Here is a 17,774-nt window from a genome sequence, read left to right on the forward strand (position 1 = left end):
TAGCAAATTAGTTTTTCATTTTCAAATTGTACACTATATGGACAAAAGTATTGGGACACACCCCCCTTTTAATCACTCAATTCAGATGTTTCAATCAGTCCCATTCCCATAGGTGTATAAAATCCAGCTCCTAGCCATGCAGTCTGCCTTTCTTACACACATCAGTGAAAGAACGGGAGGTTCTGAAGAGCTCACTGAACTCCAGCGTGGTTCTGTATGTAATAGGAGACACCGCTGCACCAACAACAAGAAGTCAGCTGGTGAAATTTCCTCCCTCCTAGATCTTCCTCCATCAGCTGTGAGTGGTGTTATTATTGAACAGTGGAAGAGTTTAGGAGGAACAGCTCCCAGAGAGCAGCTCAGTGTCCACCGAGTGTCTGTCAGGCCACGTAAAGTCACAGGCCGAGTGCTGAGCTCAGAGCCGAGTGCAGAAAAGCCTCCAACTGACTCAGTAACTGCAGCAGAGCTCCAGACCTGCTGCTGCTGCTGGTAGAGCTTAGAGCAAAGGGGGGCCAGCTCCATATTAATACAGTCTATGGGTTTAGAATGGGATGTCAGAACAGCTCCTGTAGGTGTAGAGTGCAGATGTCCCAATACTTTTTCCATATATTGTGCATATTTTTTGCATTCAAAAAGGTCCATTTTGACACTAAATAAGGAAGGGCATCGGTCATTATTATGCATTAGCTCACTAACATGTGGATTATGACTGGCTGATCGTGAGTTAATAAGCACTGATCAATTCTCTGATCAATTTCAAAGTTGGTTATTTCCAAACACCTGACCAGCAGCGTCTTCTCAAAGTCACCAAGTCACCACAAACTCTGTGAATGGATCAAACCGGATCGGGACAGCGAGGGGAACCATGTTGGACTCCCCTGTGGGAGCAGGTGCATAGTCATGAGCTATGAAGAATAACTGGCTGGTGCATGCTTATCCACACGCCTCAGGATGAATGATCGGTTTTAATCCAGTTTGAACGCTGCTGCGTAATGTGACTTCTCTCCTTCAACCCCGAGACCTGATGATCGATAGGTAGATCGAAAGGTAATGCTTTCCACCAGATATGGATTTTAATCAACTCACACACGCTCACAAACAAACACACACCTCATTCGCACTGGCCTTTGTCCATGCCATCTTCCTCAGCCCTTAGAAAGCAAGGGAGCGAGAGACAGAGAGAGGGAGAGAGAGAGAGGGAGAGAGAGATGTCTGAGATATGTAAGCTATCAGCTCATACCAGAACAGGCTAAACTCCGTCTCTCAACTCTGCCACATTTTATCTGACAGGTTAAATCAGCAGAGAAACAGGGAGGGTTTCATATAGTCCCTTTAAGTTAATAATGCACAAATACAGCACACACACACACACACACACACACACACACACACACAACTACACATTATTCATGTATTTGTGGGGTGTTTCCGTGTCCTCCATGTCCTCCTCTGTGTATGTAGTTGTCCCTAAAGGGGAATTCCACCATAATTTTCTATTTCAAATTTCTGCATAATGAAATGGCTAAGCTGTAGGGTTACAGTGCTGATGGGTGTGAAATGCTCCATTTCAGAGAAATTTACAGTCAGAGCGATTCACAGTGGTGGTGAATGAACCCACATGTCTGGAGAGTCCAGTGCAATTAAAGGTTCCCTCTCAGAAAGGCCTTTTGGGGCTAAACACAATGGCCACTTCAGCAGAATATGGAAACACGGCTAAAACAGCAAAAAGCAAATACTAGGCAAACCAGACAAGGACAGACTAGCAGTGCTAGGCTAAAAGCTAAGCCTTCATACAGAGAATATATCATAATTTTTGTGTTTTGTGTTATTATCCCACCTGTTCTTGTTACAGTTTTAAGGCATATTATGCCAGGTTAATGTTAGGCTAGGCTATGCTAGGCGACTGTAGGCCATCCCCGCTCTGTAAACCAGCCAATAAAAGTAGAGCTTTTTTCCCATTAAAGAAAATCAGCAAGTTTCATTAGGAGGCTAAATAAAAGCATGATAAATAGTGTAAAAAGGTGTCTGAACTTATTAAAAAAAAAATAATACAATCAAATTTAATAACATAAAACAACAAAAAAGGATATATATATAATGCCTGTAAAAGTAAAATAAATCATAATTAGATGGCCAATAAAATGGTTATATTTTTGCTATAGTCAGTTTGACCCCTGAGCCACATTCAGAAAAGCTTACCTAAAAAGAGAATCTAAGCACTAAAACGTTCATAAAAAATGTTTTTAAATGCAATTCTCCAAAAATCCCAAACAATCTAAACTTATTTTCATACATTAGTTATATAAACAAGTTCTTAATTATTATTATTATTATTATTATTATTATTATTATTATTATTAATAATAATAATAATTAAGATTTTCTTAATATATAAATGAATGATTGTTTACATAATTAGGTCATTTGTAGTATAGGCTTTTAGGCTGTGTTTATCACAAACAATGCAAAATTAAAATGTAAAATTTTACAATAATTAGTTAAATCTGTGCAGTAGGTACAGATCAAAATGGAGGAGAAAATTATTAAATTAAACATTTAAACATTTTCAGTAAACAAGAACTAATTATCCTTCTGTAGAAATGAACTTTTAATCCAGTTACATTTGACATTAAATTACTCAACTATTTAATCTAATTTTAGAGGATGACCTTCTGACCTGAGACTATGTTAAGAAAATGTTTAATATTTTGGTATTTAATAATTTTTTTATTTATCTTTTAGAATGCCAAGTGTTCTTAAAAAAATAAGTGAAATGTTCAAATGAAAAATAAGAACATTTCTGAAGAATATCACTTTATCATATATACATATACATAGATTTTTGTCTTAGGTATGAAGTTATGAAAAAAAAGCACATCTAAGAATGTATTTGCTCAGACAGCCCCGGCCCCGGCCCCGGCCCCTGGTTCCTATCACCACCACTAAAGAATCCAAGAAATCCATTTCAGTGAACCAGTTCAGACCAAATCTCTCTCTGAATCACTTTGTTTACATGTCAAACACTGAATTCTGACAGATCTGTTGAATTCTTATTTTAACCTCGAAGCTTTAATAATAAAACCAGCTGACATAGATGCCGCAGCTGATTTTCTATTTATTTATTTATTTATTTATTTTTCCATCCCTCGTTTTGGACGTCATCACCCACATCCTCATTAGAGCTCATTAGAACTGAAAAAATGCCTGTGGAGAGCAGGTACATACAGTACGGTGAGTATTTCCTTTTACGAATAACAAAAAGCCATAAACTGACAAACTGACCAATAAAGCAAAGTAAACAAACCTGCACCTGTTTGCATGGTTGTGTGATTCACTGTCCGTCTGCCTTGTTGCTAGGACACAGTGGGAGAGAGTAGAGAAGGCCACAGCGATGCTTAATGAAGATGTCAAACAAAGCTTTTCACATCTTTAGGAAGGCTGTATGCCAACTACCACTATGTGGAATAACTATCGGTGCTGATGAAGGTTGAGGAGAAGATATTATCTATTAAGTTATTCGTCTACTGGCTAACAAACAGATCTAAAAAATTCTAATACATTTTGAAAATCGTAATTTAATAAAACTAGAATATCATGAAAAAGTCATATTTTATATTCATTGCTGTCACAGTTTGTCATGAGACAGAGGCGGACGCACTTGCTGGATCTTTTTATACAGGAAACCAAACAAGCACAAAGCTTACTGCATAAACAACCCAAGAATCCCATAAACAGGCCAAATCAACAAACCGTGAACCTGCCATGAACACACACACCAACATGCACAAGCACAAGACTAGACAAAGGAAGGCTGAAACACTTACACCTGAGAAACACCTGGGACTAACAAGGGGGCGTGGCTACAAAGGAGACACTGGTGGAAACACTAATGGACAGGCGTGGCTAGGGCAGACAAGACACAAACAGAGCCATGTGCTCCCAAGCAAAACAAAGGCAGACATGACAACAGGGGCAGGCATGACAATAACATGTAAAGTGACAATTTAATAACGGATAACTTTAATAATAAAAGTGAATTTAATAACTCAAATTATCACAATCTCTGGAGTTTGAGTAAATTACCCTTCAAACACTGTAGATATACACTGTGTATATCTGTCTAGTTCAGCGCACCACAATCATAGGGAAGACTGCTGACTTGACAGTTGTCTATAAGACCATCATTGACAACCTACAGCTGCAGAAGGTCACAGCTCAGAAGACTGGATGCTCTCAGAGTGCTGCAGCAAAGCATATTAATGGGAAGTTGTCTGGAAGGGGAAAGTGGTTGGAAAACGTGCACGAGCAACAGGGATGACCACAACCTCAAGAGGACTGATGAAGAAAAGTCGATTCAAGAACTGAAGACTGAGGCTGGTCTCAGCGTTTAAGGAGCCATCACGGACAGACGTCCCCAGAAAAGGGGCTACAACTGCTGCATTCCTAAAACCCTACAACATAAGCCCCTCCTGAACCAGAATCAGATGCGTCTGACCTGGGCTAAGGAGAAAAAGCACTGGGAGATGCTTTTCCTTTAGGAATCAAGAGTAGAGAGGCTCAAGGTGTCTGAAGTCTAGCCTGAACTGGCCGCGGTCTGTGATGGTTTGGTGTGCCCTGTAGTCTGCTGGTGGTGGTCCACTGCGTTTTATCATGCCGTCTACCAGGAGATTTTAGAGCACCTCAGAGCTGCACATCTGCTGACCAGCTTTAGGGAGATTGAGAATGACCCACCACTCAAATACTACAGTCTGCTCTGTGGTGGTCAGTCCTGTGGGGTCCTGAGCATTGAGGAACAAACAGGGTGAAAGGCGACTGATAAATAAAGAGTCAGCAGAGAAACTGCAGAGATGGATACAGTCTGGAGTTATGGAACTACACAGTGCTCTTATATGGTGAGTGGAGCTGATATAGTGGGCCGAGTTTGTTCCAAATCAGGCGTGGTCATACAATTCTGATATGACTGCGCATATAGAAAAGACTTTAGGATGAATCTGAGGTGATTTTTATGATTTTTATCATTTCCACTCTCCGCCCTGCTAAATGGAGGAGAGTGACAGGAGCAGAGATGGTCCTGCTGAAGGCCGGAGTGAGGGAGCGCAGGAAAATGTATCTGTCAGTCAACTGCAAAAGGGCTTTAACCCTCAGATGGGCACACATACACATACACACACACACAGTTCCCCTTATAGGAAAATAAATAAATAAATAAATAAATACATACTAAACATCAACACCAGGGACCTATGCATTTAGATGTTGTTGCTATGGCACACTCCCAGTTATCTCTTGTAACACTGTTTGCCCATTATAACACCTCCCCAACACACACACACACACACACACACACACACACACACACACACACACTTCCCTTTCCCTTCCTCTCCCCATTTTCAATTCACCTCCCACTGACTCCTAAAGCAGCACTTTTTATAAAGAGCCGGACGACATTAATCTTGCTTCCGGGGGGGGGGGGGGCATTGCACTCCCGCCCCCAGCGCCTCTCTAAGGATCTAGGGCAGTGCTGACGATCGCCCAGAGGCACTCAGGGTGAGATAAGAGCACGCTGTACACTCCTGAGGGTACGAGAGGGGGCTCTTCATTTCTCTACTCAGCTGTGCAAAAGTTGGGAATCACTGTATTCAGTGATGGGAAACACACTCTGCCCACAAACACACACACACACACACACACACACTTTGTCCTTCAATGAGAAAGTGCAGAAGTGTTCATTTAATTATTAATAAATTATAGTTAGATATTTATTTATGCAGATGAAAGGTCAGGGCAGATCATTCAGATTCCCATTCTCTCTCTCTCCCCCCGTTTTGTCTACACCGATCAGCCATAACATTAGTACCCCCTTATGTTGAGTAGAGCCCCCTTGTGCCTCCACAGCAGATCAGATCATTCGAGGCATGGACTCCGCAAGACCTCAGAAGGTGTCCAGTGGTATCTGTCACTAAGATGTTGGCAGCAGATCAGGTAAGGTAAGTCAGGTAAGTTGTGGAGAGGTGGAGCCTCTATGGATCCTATCAGTGGGCCTGTCGCTGGTTCACCAGTTGTCCTTTTCTTGGAGCACTTTTGGTAGGTACTGACCCACCGAACTACCTGATGTTTTGGAGGTGTTCTGACCCAGTCATCTAGAACATCTGAGATTCTTATTCTTGCCCATTTGTCCTGCTTTTAACACCAACATCACCTTCAAGAACTGACTGAGCACTCACTGCCTAATAGATCCACCCCTTGACTGTCACTAATGTTACCTGTCACTTTACCTGGTACTAATGTTATGGCCGATCAGTGTATGTTTCTGTATGACTTTCTCCCCCACTCTCTTTCTCTCTCTCTCTCTCTCTCTCTCTCTCTCTCTCTCTCTCTGTCCTCTATCGTGTCAAATTAAAGTGATGGAAGTGAACTTGAGTGTTTGCTAATTGCGAGTGTCAATCTGATCTCGTCAGAGCTGAGAGACAGGGGCTCCGGAGCACTTCATCAGTCTTCATTAATATTGAAGGGGTGGAGGAAACGGCTCCCTGATCGCCCGTGATCTCACACGGCGCAAATCCAGCGCTCCATCCTGGGGACGGCCGTCTTTCACAGGTTAACTCTTCCACGGCAGAGCAGAAGCAAAAGGAAGCCTGGCGTGATGCTCAGCTGCGCTGGACTGACAGAGGGGTGTAAATGAAGATACACCAGCGGACAGAACCGCTCCGGACGCTCCGCTCGGTTGTCCTAATGAGTCAGAACCTTAACGATTCCGTACAGGGAGGTTAATGGTGTTCTATCAGATACAGCTCCAGTTTCCATTGACCTCCTACAGAAGAGACCCTCCTTTCATCTCTTTGCGTCTCTCTCTCTGTCTCTCTCTCTCTGATCTTCTATCTCTCTCTCTCTCCCCTATCCTTGGGAATTTCTCTCTCACTGACCCTCTATCTCTCTCTACTATCCGTGAGCCTCTCTCTCTCATTTTACTCTCTCTCTATCTTTCTCTCTCCCACACACACTCTTCCTTTCTCTCTCACTGATTACTTATTTCTGATTACTTATTTCTCTCTCTCTCCCTCTCTCTCTCTCTCTCTCTCTCTCTCTGCTGGCACATCACCACCGCATTGACCCCTGTGCTGATTGGACCTCCGGGGTCAGTCTGAGGTCATTACCAGGTCACATACACGACCCATTAGCAACGGTCTGCATTATCCCCCCCACCTCCACTCATAAATTAGCATAAATATATGAATCATTACTATGCTCTCTGTTACAGGACAAGAGAGGTAATTTTAGGTAATGCAGTGTTTTATACCCTCCCACAAAATCTAGTAGAAAGCTTTCTTCCCTGGGCAGCAGACACAGCTACTCCAACAAAAGCAGGATAAACATTTTGTAAACTATTTACCTTTATTTAAAAAAAAAAAAAAAAAAGTTTTAATACCCCTGATTTGGTAAGAAACAATACATGAGCAGGTGTCCCAATACTTTTGTCCATGTAGTGAGTGTGTCTGATACTTTCCCTGGTGGAGATCCCACTAATGGCAGTTGCTGAGGTACTATTACCGAGGCCTGAGTCACTCCAGCTCATCTGGAAATCAGGTAATTGGCTGGGTTTGGAGAATAATATGTGTTTATCCTGTGTTTTATCATTAACCGAATTAGATAAACACACAGGGAACAGAGACCGAGGAGGAGGTTATGGAGTGTTTGGAGTGTTTGGAGTGTATAATTGTAATTAGCTTCATATCTGGAGCACCGCCGAGAGGTTCTAAGGCCAACACAAATAATAAAAAGCTTAATGGCCACTATTGTTCCACATCCTAAAGAAAACGATAGAGACCTGGTGGGAACACAGTAGGGTTATTTTGGAGAGGGGAGAGGATTTTAATTGTAAATGGATCAATGCCAAATGTGCATGAAAACCAAAACCAGCCAAAGGATTCCACACTGAGCACCTTCCATCACTCCCATAACACACCTCCACCCTCCATTATTTTAAATATTTTTTACATTTATTAAATTTATTGTTGTTTTTGTAATTATCTGTCTGTCTATCTATCTGTCTGTCTATCCATCTATCTGTCTGTCTATCCATCTATCTGTCTGTCCGTCCGTCCGTCCATCCGTCCGTCCGTCCGTCCGTCCGTCCGTCCGCCCGTCCGTCCGCCCGCCCGCCTTATTAATTTTATTTTATTTTTTTGGATTTTTATTTGCCATCCTCATGTCGTTGCCGTCATCACAAAAAAACCTTGTTGAAAGTCAGTGTGAAAAGATATTATTACAAGTCTTTTTGGAGCATTTCTATTGGCCATGTATCATTACACTTTGACACAATGTAAAGAACAACTGCCAGATCCGCATTATGTCAAAAAGTAAAAAATGGGGATACAATGATTTCTGTGGAATATTGAAGAGAGGGAGGACAACTCTGGGCTGTAAACAAGGTAGAGCTGGTATTTATAGGTCATTAGATTGGGAAGAAGGGCTTCAGGCATGTTCCTCCACTGTTTTCTTATTTCATAGCATCCCTTACATCTTGTATCTGAGTTTTTGCTGCTTTTCATTTTTTGACATATAGCATGACCAGAACCAGACTCAAGATTAGGCTAAAGCACATTGTTCCAGAAGTGCTTTTCTCTGAAAAACTTTACTTTTGTTTTCTGACCTGTTTGGTCTTATTTTGAAGGTAGACGCTAGATAAACTGTGACAAGAGCTACCTGCAGGTCCTGTGATGACATTTTAGGATTGTCGGAGACGCATCTTGCGGTCCGCTCTTGAGCTGAACCTGCTAGGACAGCATGACGTGACCATGTTGGCAGCTGTTTAAATGGTCAAAAGCCGATCTGCACCGAGAGCCCTTCAAGCTTCAAATACGGTTAGGCTTGACCCACCATCCCTTAAGATTTACGAGCGTCCAGGTTTTTTTTCTGTCCTGCACCAAAGTGGTGGAACGAGCTTCCCCTGGGTGTCCGAACAGCAGAGTCCAACACTCGCTGTCTTCAAACCCAGATTGAAGACCCACCTCTTCAGAGAGTACTTTGGCGAATAGCAGAATGGTCACCTTATTGACTTGTGTTTTGTAGAGTCTAATAGAGGTATCTTTGAATTTGTAGTCTGTTTAAACTAGCTGAGGTTTCTCTTGAGTAAATAGAGAAGCACTTTTGTTCACTTTGTTCACTTTTGTTCACTTTGCTCTGGAGAAGAGCGTCTGCTAAGTGTCGTAAATGTAAATATTAAATGTTGTAAATAATGAATTATTTTGTGGACAGTGGAACTACCATTTTTTCATTTATTTATTTATTTCATTTTTAGTACATTTCCCAACCTGTTCCTAAACCCACCCCTTACCCTAGCACTAGCAATGCCCCTGACGCTAGGAGGGTAAGGACTTTAATACATGCATCGAACTGCTGCTGATGCGGCATTGTCGGGCAGCTGAAATGTGATGAAAAGTGATGAGGGGACAGAGCGCATTCTACTCTCCGGCCACTGATGGCAAAGTAGCATGACTTGAAAAGCTGATTTCTACCTGTTCTGAGATCTTCTTAATAAACCCCTTCCCAGACTCTCATCTCATCTGCATCTACAACCCTCTTTCTGAAGGCCTCAGAGAGCTCTTTGGATCTCCACCACTCACTTCAACCATCAAGAGCAGACCAGACTAAACGTCTGAGGTTTGAATAAGACACTAAGACTCCTCCAGAATAATCCTCTCCAACCATGTTCTGATCATCTGCAGCTGATGTTCTGCAGCTGATTATAATGTTTAATTTCCATTCATTACATTTTATAAATGATGTTTAAAGACATTTCTTGAGTTGAATGAGTTTAGATGTATCACCTCCATTTCTCAGTATTGATCACATGAAGACCAAATATCCTTATATTTAAATATGTTTAAAAAGGAGTGAAGTGTTCATAGCTGTCCTTATTTAGATGACTGTAGCTTTGTCGATAAATAGCTTATCGTTGCTGTCACGTCCTTGTCTTTGTGTAGAGTTTTGGTAGCAGTGTGTGTAAGTGTGAAGGACCGGCTCTAAGAATAGTTCTCCATTGAGTGATCTGAAGTGATCTCTCAGCCTTGCAGTGCTGTAGTGCCTTTGCTAAAGAGTGTGTGTCCTTCAGCTGTCACTATGATATTTCACATGCGGGGAGAGAAAACACAGCGCTTACACAAGCCCTTCGCTTTTGTCATATTTAAATGCAGTGACATTTAATATTTGTAAAGGGCAAATGCAATTGATTTGGTACTGGCTATAAGTATAGTGATGCTCTTATTACTGGTACAGTTCAGCACTCGCTGTGATTCATATGAAGTGGATGTTGGGCCTTCTGGAAGTCTTGGCATTTATTTATTTAGCCAAGGACCTTTTTCCTCTGGGCTGTGGTTGTAATTGCATCTGCTGCTGGTTTATCCTGCTGTAACACTTTACTGGAGGGCACCATTCATAAAGCTACATGGCCCCATACATCACATGGTCATCACACAAAAAACTTGTATCTCCTGTTTTAAAGTAATTATTATTTATTTATTTTTTTTGACAACAATTTGATCTGATAGTTGCTCTTTACACTGTGTCATAACTTCATAATGGACCAGCAGAAATGCTTCATTTTTCTGTAATATTGTCACTTTTGGCAAGGTTGTTGCATGATGATGTTAATAGATGAGTCTGAAAAAAAAGAAGAAAGGGTGAAGCAAATGAGAAAACTGGAGAGTGAGAAAAACATAATGAGGAAAAAAAGAAAAGATGAAAGAAAGAAAGAAAGAAAATATGAAAGAAAGAAAGAAAGAAAGAAAGAAAGAAAAGATGAAAGAAAGAAAGAAAGAAAAGATGAAAGAATGAAAAGATGAAAGAAAGAAAGAAAGAAAGAAAGAAAGAAAGACAGAAAGGGAAAAAAAGAAAAGAGGGATGAAGGACATTCATACTAAGTGAGAAGAGGTGTGAAAGATACAGACTACTAAAAGAAAGAAAGAAAGAAAGAAAGAAAGAGGGAAGGACAAAAAAGAAATAAGGAAAGAAAGACATTCATATTGAGAGAGAGAGAGAGAGAGATATTGAAGATATTAAAGATATTGAAGAACAAAAGAAAGAAAGATGTAAGGAAGGAAGGAAGAGTAGAATAAAGGATGGGAGGAAAAAATAAAGGAAGAAAGGAAAGAAGGAACAATAGAAGAAAGAATGGAAGGACGGACAAAAAGAAGAATGAAAGGAAGGAAAAATAGGAAAAAAAAGAATGGGAGAAGGAAGGATGAATAGAAGAAAGGATGGAAGAAAGAAATCCATACTAAGAGAGAGAGATAAAAGATATGAACTACTAAAAAAACTGAAGAAAGGAAGGAAGGAAGGGCGAGAGAGAGAGAGAGAGAGAGAGAGAGAGAGAGACAGAGAGAGAGAATGAAAATCAGAAAGAAGGCTCTGGTTTCAGACTGAAGCGAGCTCCATGGTAACACCACATCTTCTAATATTCCTTATCATCCTTCACTCCGGGCTCTTCTCTAATAGTCACTCTAATGATGATGAGACGATAATGGAAATATTTACAGTTTCCGCCTGCAAACGATAACAACTAATTAACCACACATCAGCTCATTAACTACTGCAGGAGGCCTGAGTCGCAGCTTAATGTTCAGCACTGCAGAAAGAAACCAGCGAGAGACGGCTACAGAGCGGCGGGTCATTTCATGTGGGCTGTGGATCATACATAAACACACACACTCTTACACAAACACACACACACACACACACTCTTAAAACATTGCTCGTTCGATCTCCTGTTGGTTCGATCCAGGACGGAAGAAGATATGGAGTGACCGATGAGATCTTGGAAGATCATTTCTTCTGAAAAGTGAGTAAACAGCAGCGGAAGCATTTCCTACCCAATCCAAATAGTCAGAGACAGAGAGAGAGTGAGAGAGTGAGAGAGAGTGAGAGAGAGAGAGAGAGAGAGAGAGAGAGAGAGTGAAGGAGTGAGAGCGTGAGAAATATAGGGATGTTAAGGGGACGGAATTGCAGATTTTAATCTTGCGGAGGGTTTAATTCATCAGCCCTGCAGGCAGTGGAGAAGATGGACTCTATTTAGCATCGGAGCTGCTCGGCTGTTTGGGAGGCAGCCATCAATCTCGGCGCTATCTTTAAAAAATAAAAGTGCCTGTTTCAATCATCCCAGAGAGAGAGAGCAGCAAACAGGTGGAGAAATCTCTCTCTCCCCTTCGGCTTCTCCTTCGCTCTCTCCTCAAGGTGAAAGTTTTCCCCGAACAGCACCCAAAGAGCCTCAGGGAAGCGTGTTATTAATGTGCTTTTAAAAAAATACTAATAATCTTACCAGAAATACACGTAGCGTCCTGCCCTCTTCCCGCTGCTGTTTGGCTTTGTGTTCTCAAATAGCATGTTCAATTAACCTGCGCTAAACTGGCAGCCTCCAGACAGCGGAAGACCTCGATGGCTCACGGGATTGTTGGGTTATGATCTTCCATGGAGCCCAGAAGGGGTGCCTATGGTTTTTAACAAGACACAAGAACTTACCGAGACCTTTATCCAGTCTTTAATTGTATAAAGTTCGGATCCAACTTGGAGTTTTAGGGAAATTCCACAGATTTCTCCAAACTCCTGCATAATTAAATAAGGTTGAGATGTCAACAAAGTCCAAACTCACAGTGGTTTGGTGTGAAATGTTACGAGTCAGACTCTTTCACAGTGGTGGTGGATGAAACCAGATGTCTGAAGAGATTCACTCTTCTCAAACCTGGATGGTTTCAAGCACTGTGGTGTTCATGTCTCACAGGGCCTTGCAGGACCTGCCATATCAAAACCCTGGTGAAGAAGGCCCTCCAGTTTCTGTAGCACCTCAGACGTCTAAGGGAATTCTGTCCTGATCAAAGTGTCCTCCAAGGTGCTGAGGAACTTCCTTCACCTTCACCATTGATAGGCATCTTCACAAGAAACATCACAGCCTGGTTTGGGAACAGCATCAGACAGCATAGTCTGGCTCTACAAGATTATCCAGACCGAGCACTGATTTGCAGACCATCAACACCAAGTGGGGCTGAAACGAGGCCAGGAAGATCCTGAAGGACCTTAACTGTCCCAACAATCGACTCCAGGAAGAACTTTCATTTCCTGAATACTGACTAAGAGGGAACGAAGAGGAACTTCTAATATCTGGGACAATGAGGACTATATCATATGGACAAAAGTATTGGGACACTTGATCATTCAATGTGTTTATCCAGCTTTTGTTGAAGAAACTGTCTCCATTGTCCAGGGAAGGTTTTCTACTAGATTTTGGAGCATTGCTGTAAGGATTTGTTTGCATCATTTCAGAGGACACAGAAGAGACACTCGGGCTGGGTGGCTAAACCCCGATCTTCATACTCCCCACACTGCATCAGCATTAGCATTAGTGGAAGGAGAGAACAGTGAGCTTCTCTGGAGTCAGCAACCAAAACAGTGATCTTCTAACCGTCTCACAAGAATAATATGTTTGCTCCATGGTCTATTCAGTCTCTCGAAGCAAGGGCAGCAAGAGACAGTTGGGTGGAGGACTTGTTCAGAGCTCTAAAACGTAGAGGCTCAGTTCTTTCTGCACGCTGTGATGAAGAGGCCAGGCCATAATCAGCATCAGTTTATCATCCACTGAACTCCCCTAAACCACAGCCCCATCAGCCAATTACCTCCATAGGGGGCCAATACTAACGCTTCACTCTCACTCAGGCCACCTGCTGCTTAAGGGGGTGGCATTTTGTTTGTCATGGTGGGGGGTTAGAAGATATTTTCATCACTATTGTTTCACCCAGGGAAAAAGGGGTTGGGTTGTGGAGGGCGTCAATTAAATGGTATATTTTGTGTTGGGAGATTCATTGTTTGCTCAATGCATCATGGGCTCCACTGACCTTTATATAATAGACCTTCAGTAAGTTCTCTTCTGTTTACCATTCAAAGATCTATTAACAACAAATTAACAATATACATGGTGGTGACTAAAATGGATGCCTACCCCCACTTATTAGCATTGCACTTAGCACAGAATGATTTCCTCTGAGGTCTTGTTCAGTCTATGCCTTATTCAGTATCAAGCATTTTGGGTATAAATGTTAGAGCTGATTGGTGTATGAGATGAACTGTTTAGTTTAGTGAATAGAGGTAAAAAACAAACTAATAAATACATGAATTTGGACACTTTTTCATCCTCACGGGTATGTCTGAAGTCTACTGACATCAGGAGCTAAGCCCAATCTGTACAGGGGAGGGGGTTGATTTGTGATGGCACAAAACAGCCAAAAAAATCTTTCCCACAGAAAATATTCTGGCTGGATAGACACCATTCTTAGCAACAGGAGGCCTCTCAAATGATAATAGTATACAGCAAAATCATTGTGTCCCATAACCAAAGGCTACACCCTGAGTAAGATAACCCACATTAAGCCTAGTATGAAGCTGAAGAATTCAAGGTATTGCTCAGGCCTCCAAGAGGCCTCCTAGACCTGAATCCAGTTGTGAATCTGAGGAAAAAACACTACTGGATTCAGGTCTTGGAGGCCTCTTGGAGGCCAGTGCAATACCTTGAATTCTTCAGCTTTATACTAAGCTTAATGTTGGTTATTTTACTCAGGGTGTAGCCTGACAACAGGTTCGCTGAGAACATCTTGATGTCAGTTTCTTGATTTAGCTCTTTAGTGGGTCCAACTTGTTGGTGACATGTGGAGGACTAACATTATATTAGGCCAGTGGTCATAATGTTTTGGCTCGCTGGTGCATATATACCAAAGAAGACATCCACAAAACCCTCAATTTACACTCAGCAAGGACTTCATGAGCTCTTCCTACCTTACAGGTCCAGTGTACAAGTACAGACTGTAGTCCACTGGTACTGAATGAGGCAGGTAGTCCACTTTCCACAAAACTCAAGAACTCAAGAGTCAACAGTGGCTTTATACTGACCACTAACAATAGTGGCAGATGCTGACCACTAACTAAGATGTAGTGGATAGCCACTACAGCCTCTAAGTCTACACCAGCAAGGTCAAGCTTCCTCAAGGTAGATGTTTCTAATAAGTGGCGTGGACTTGTAGAGCTTATTCCACCCCGGATCACTTTATATTCCATGGGAGAGGAGAACAAGTCTCTTCATGGCAGTTCTGTCGCATCCTATTACCTTTAGCAGCATGGAGTTAGCAATTGTGTCAGATAATATGCAGAAATCTAATCTAATGTGAAATTGATCTTGTATACTTTCGTGTCTGCTATGGAACACTTTGCCGAGAGCTTTTCCTCTCCAAAGTGTTTTCAGTCTCCCTCGGACTACAAAATTATGCACAGCCTGTACCTTCCACTGAAGGCTATGTGTAACTTGGCAATGCGACTACATGGAGGCCTGCTGCGACATAAAGTCTAAATTAATGAATTGACCACAGGGAGAGTTAGGTGCTTCCACCACGAAAGACCCAAATTCACACAAAAATCTTGCTGAGAGGATTTTCTTGAGAACAGATCACCCTGACAAGGTCAAAAACCTGCCATGATAAAAAAATACATTATATATTTTTTTTTAAAGTGCTGAATTTCAACGGAGTACTAAACTGAACCGACTCTGTATCTTAATAATGGCCAATCAGTTCTACTTCACTGTGGTTTCAGTAACCAGAATGGATAACCCCATTGCTGAATTTACAGCAACCACCTGGCTACCATACCTATGGCAGATATTGGCAAATTAAGAGTCCTATTTTTCACAGTGTTAAATTCTAAGCACAAAGAGTTTCATAGAGTATTGAAAAGAGGTCTTAAAATATATTTTTTGGTGCTAGATTATAGAATATGCATTTATATATTTTTAAGAACCATATTTAAAAGGTTTTCAATCATAGAGAAGAATAAATTTACCATTCAAAGACTAACAGACTAAATACTAATTCCATGGCTTGAAGCGACCTTGTAACCAGAAGGTTGCTGTTTCGATCTCCAGAACCGACAGGGTGCAAATAAAATGCTGTAGAGCTGGAAAAGCACAAAACTGTGCACTCATCATGACCAACTGCCCACCAATGATGATTTAGCCCATGATTTAGGCCTAGGGCCCGTCGACAGTGGTAATACAAACTTCTATTACCAGAGAATACCCCCCACCAGTTTGTACAGAAGTCCCTGTAGATACTGAATAATACACAAGGGGTTAAATGGTTCTGAGTTGCCATAGTCCTATAAAGGAGCATTGTCTTTACTAAAGAACCCTGACCTAACCCCTCTGTCAGGCGAATGGTTGAAATCGTTGAACTGTTCCATGCCTAAATGCAGAGTTGAGATAAAACTGTGATACTGGCATGAATCCATGAAAGCATTCCCATAGTGTTGTTGAAATGTGTGATGAGCCATGCAGGCAACCCATTTAATCAGTCAGGAACCCAAAGAAGCTGGGCTTCCAATTAAGAGAGTACTAATCCTGACTCCGTAGCTACACCGTGTTATACCCTGTTAACCAAAATACCAACGACTCCACTACACAACACTACATTCGTCTACACCCTTAAAAATGGCTTCATTGAGGTTCTTAAGTAAAAATAATTATTCCATAAAGGACCACAACAACTCAAAGAACTATCTGATTATAGAAATGGTTCATTGTAGGGTTAGATGGCTCATCAAATGCAAAGAAACCCTATCGTATATGGTTCTTAAAAATGATTGTACTATACCACTGTCCAAAAACCCTCCAGAATTCTAAAGAACCCAAAAACCCCTAAACAGAGTCAGGTTGGCTCAGACATTTCTCAAATAATAAAAAAGGCTTTCAAATGCTGGATCAATGTTGAGACAAGACCAGTGAGGTGATGCAGTGCTTCTCAATCCTGGTCCTGTAGAACTCCTGCCCCACTTTCCCAACCCTAATACACTCTCTTTAACCCAACAAAGGCTTGGGAACCACTAGGCTAATGAGCTAATAAGAATCTGTATGTATATTTCATATTTTATTTTCTACTGTAATGAATACATCTGAATACATCTGGAAGATGTCATGCTCTTCAGTCCCACAGCAGCATCTTCTTTTTGTGTTCTCCAGCAACATTTATGTAGTTAAGCTTGTTATGTCTTCTTATTTCAATCTAATTGTACCTGAATAGAGCAATTAACAACAGATGCTGTTACTGTTTTCCTGAAGTCCACATCCACATCTCGTTTAGCAACATGAATGGATAACACAAAAGGTGTCAGAAGGTTTCTTTGGAGCACATTTTGTTCCCCAATGAACCAATGAAGAGTCTCCAAATGGATATTCTAACAATTTCCAACTTATTCTCAGGGTTTCTGCATTGAGAAATGCATTCAAATGATTGTTTATGGTTACTGACCATATGGGGAAGATACAGTAGATAGAGACTGATGACTGACTAGAGAAAAATGTCATGGATAAGAATTTGCTTAGAAAACAAACGTGGATATTCTATCACACCAAAGAATCCAAGCTGCACCTTCATTGTTAAGATCACTGCAGAAAAACTCTCTCACATGGCAATACTGAAACCCCTTACAAGCACTTCCCCTGCCTTGCTCACTGCAACACATCTGATTCAACCAATCACGGTTTGGGAAATCAGCTAACCAGCTGAATCAGGGGTATAACCCTTGCTGGGCTTCCTGAGGGTAACATGTCAAAGATTGCTGAAATACATAAAGTGTACCATACCCTTTCAATCCATCCCCCCTCCCTGCGTTCAGCTCCCGAATCCTGACCTCAGCTTTGTGGATGGCGCTGCGGGAGCCGGCAGCCTCCAGCCAAAAAGCGAGGC

General features: G+C 41.6%; 1 protein-coding gene across 3 annotated transcripts in view; it reads right to left on the reverse strand.

Moving 5' to 3' along the window:
* The window catches only part of LOC140560842 (receptor tyrosine-protein kinase erbB-4-like), a 504,706-nt gene that overhangs the window by 256,067 nt on the left and 230,865 nt on the right, over window positions 1-17,774 (reverse strand). The window lies entirely within an intron of this gene.

The sequence above is a fragment of the Salminus brasiliensis genome, chromosome 8 (genome assembly GCF_030463535.1).
Source record: "Salminus brasiliensis chromosome 8, fSalBra1.hap2, whole genome shotgun sequence".
Taxonomy (NCBI): Eukaryota; Metazoa; Chordata; class Actinopteri; order Characiformes; family Bryconidae; genus Salminus; species Salminus brasiliensis.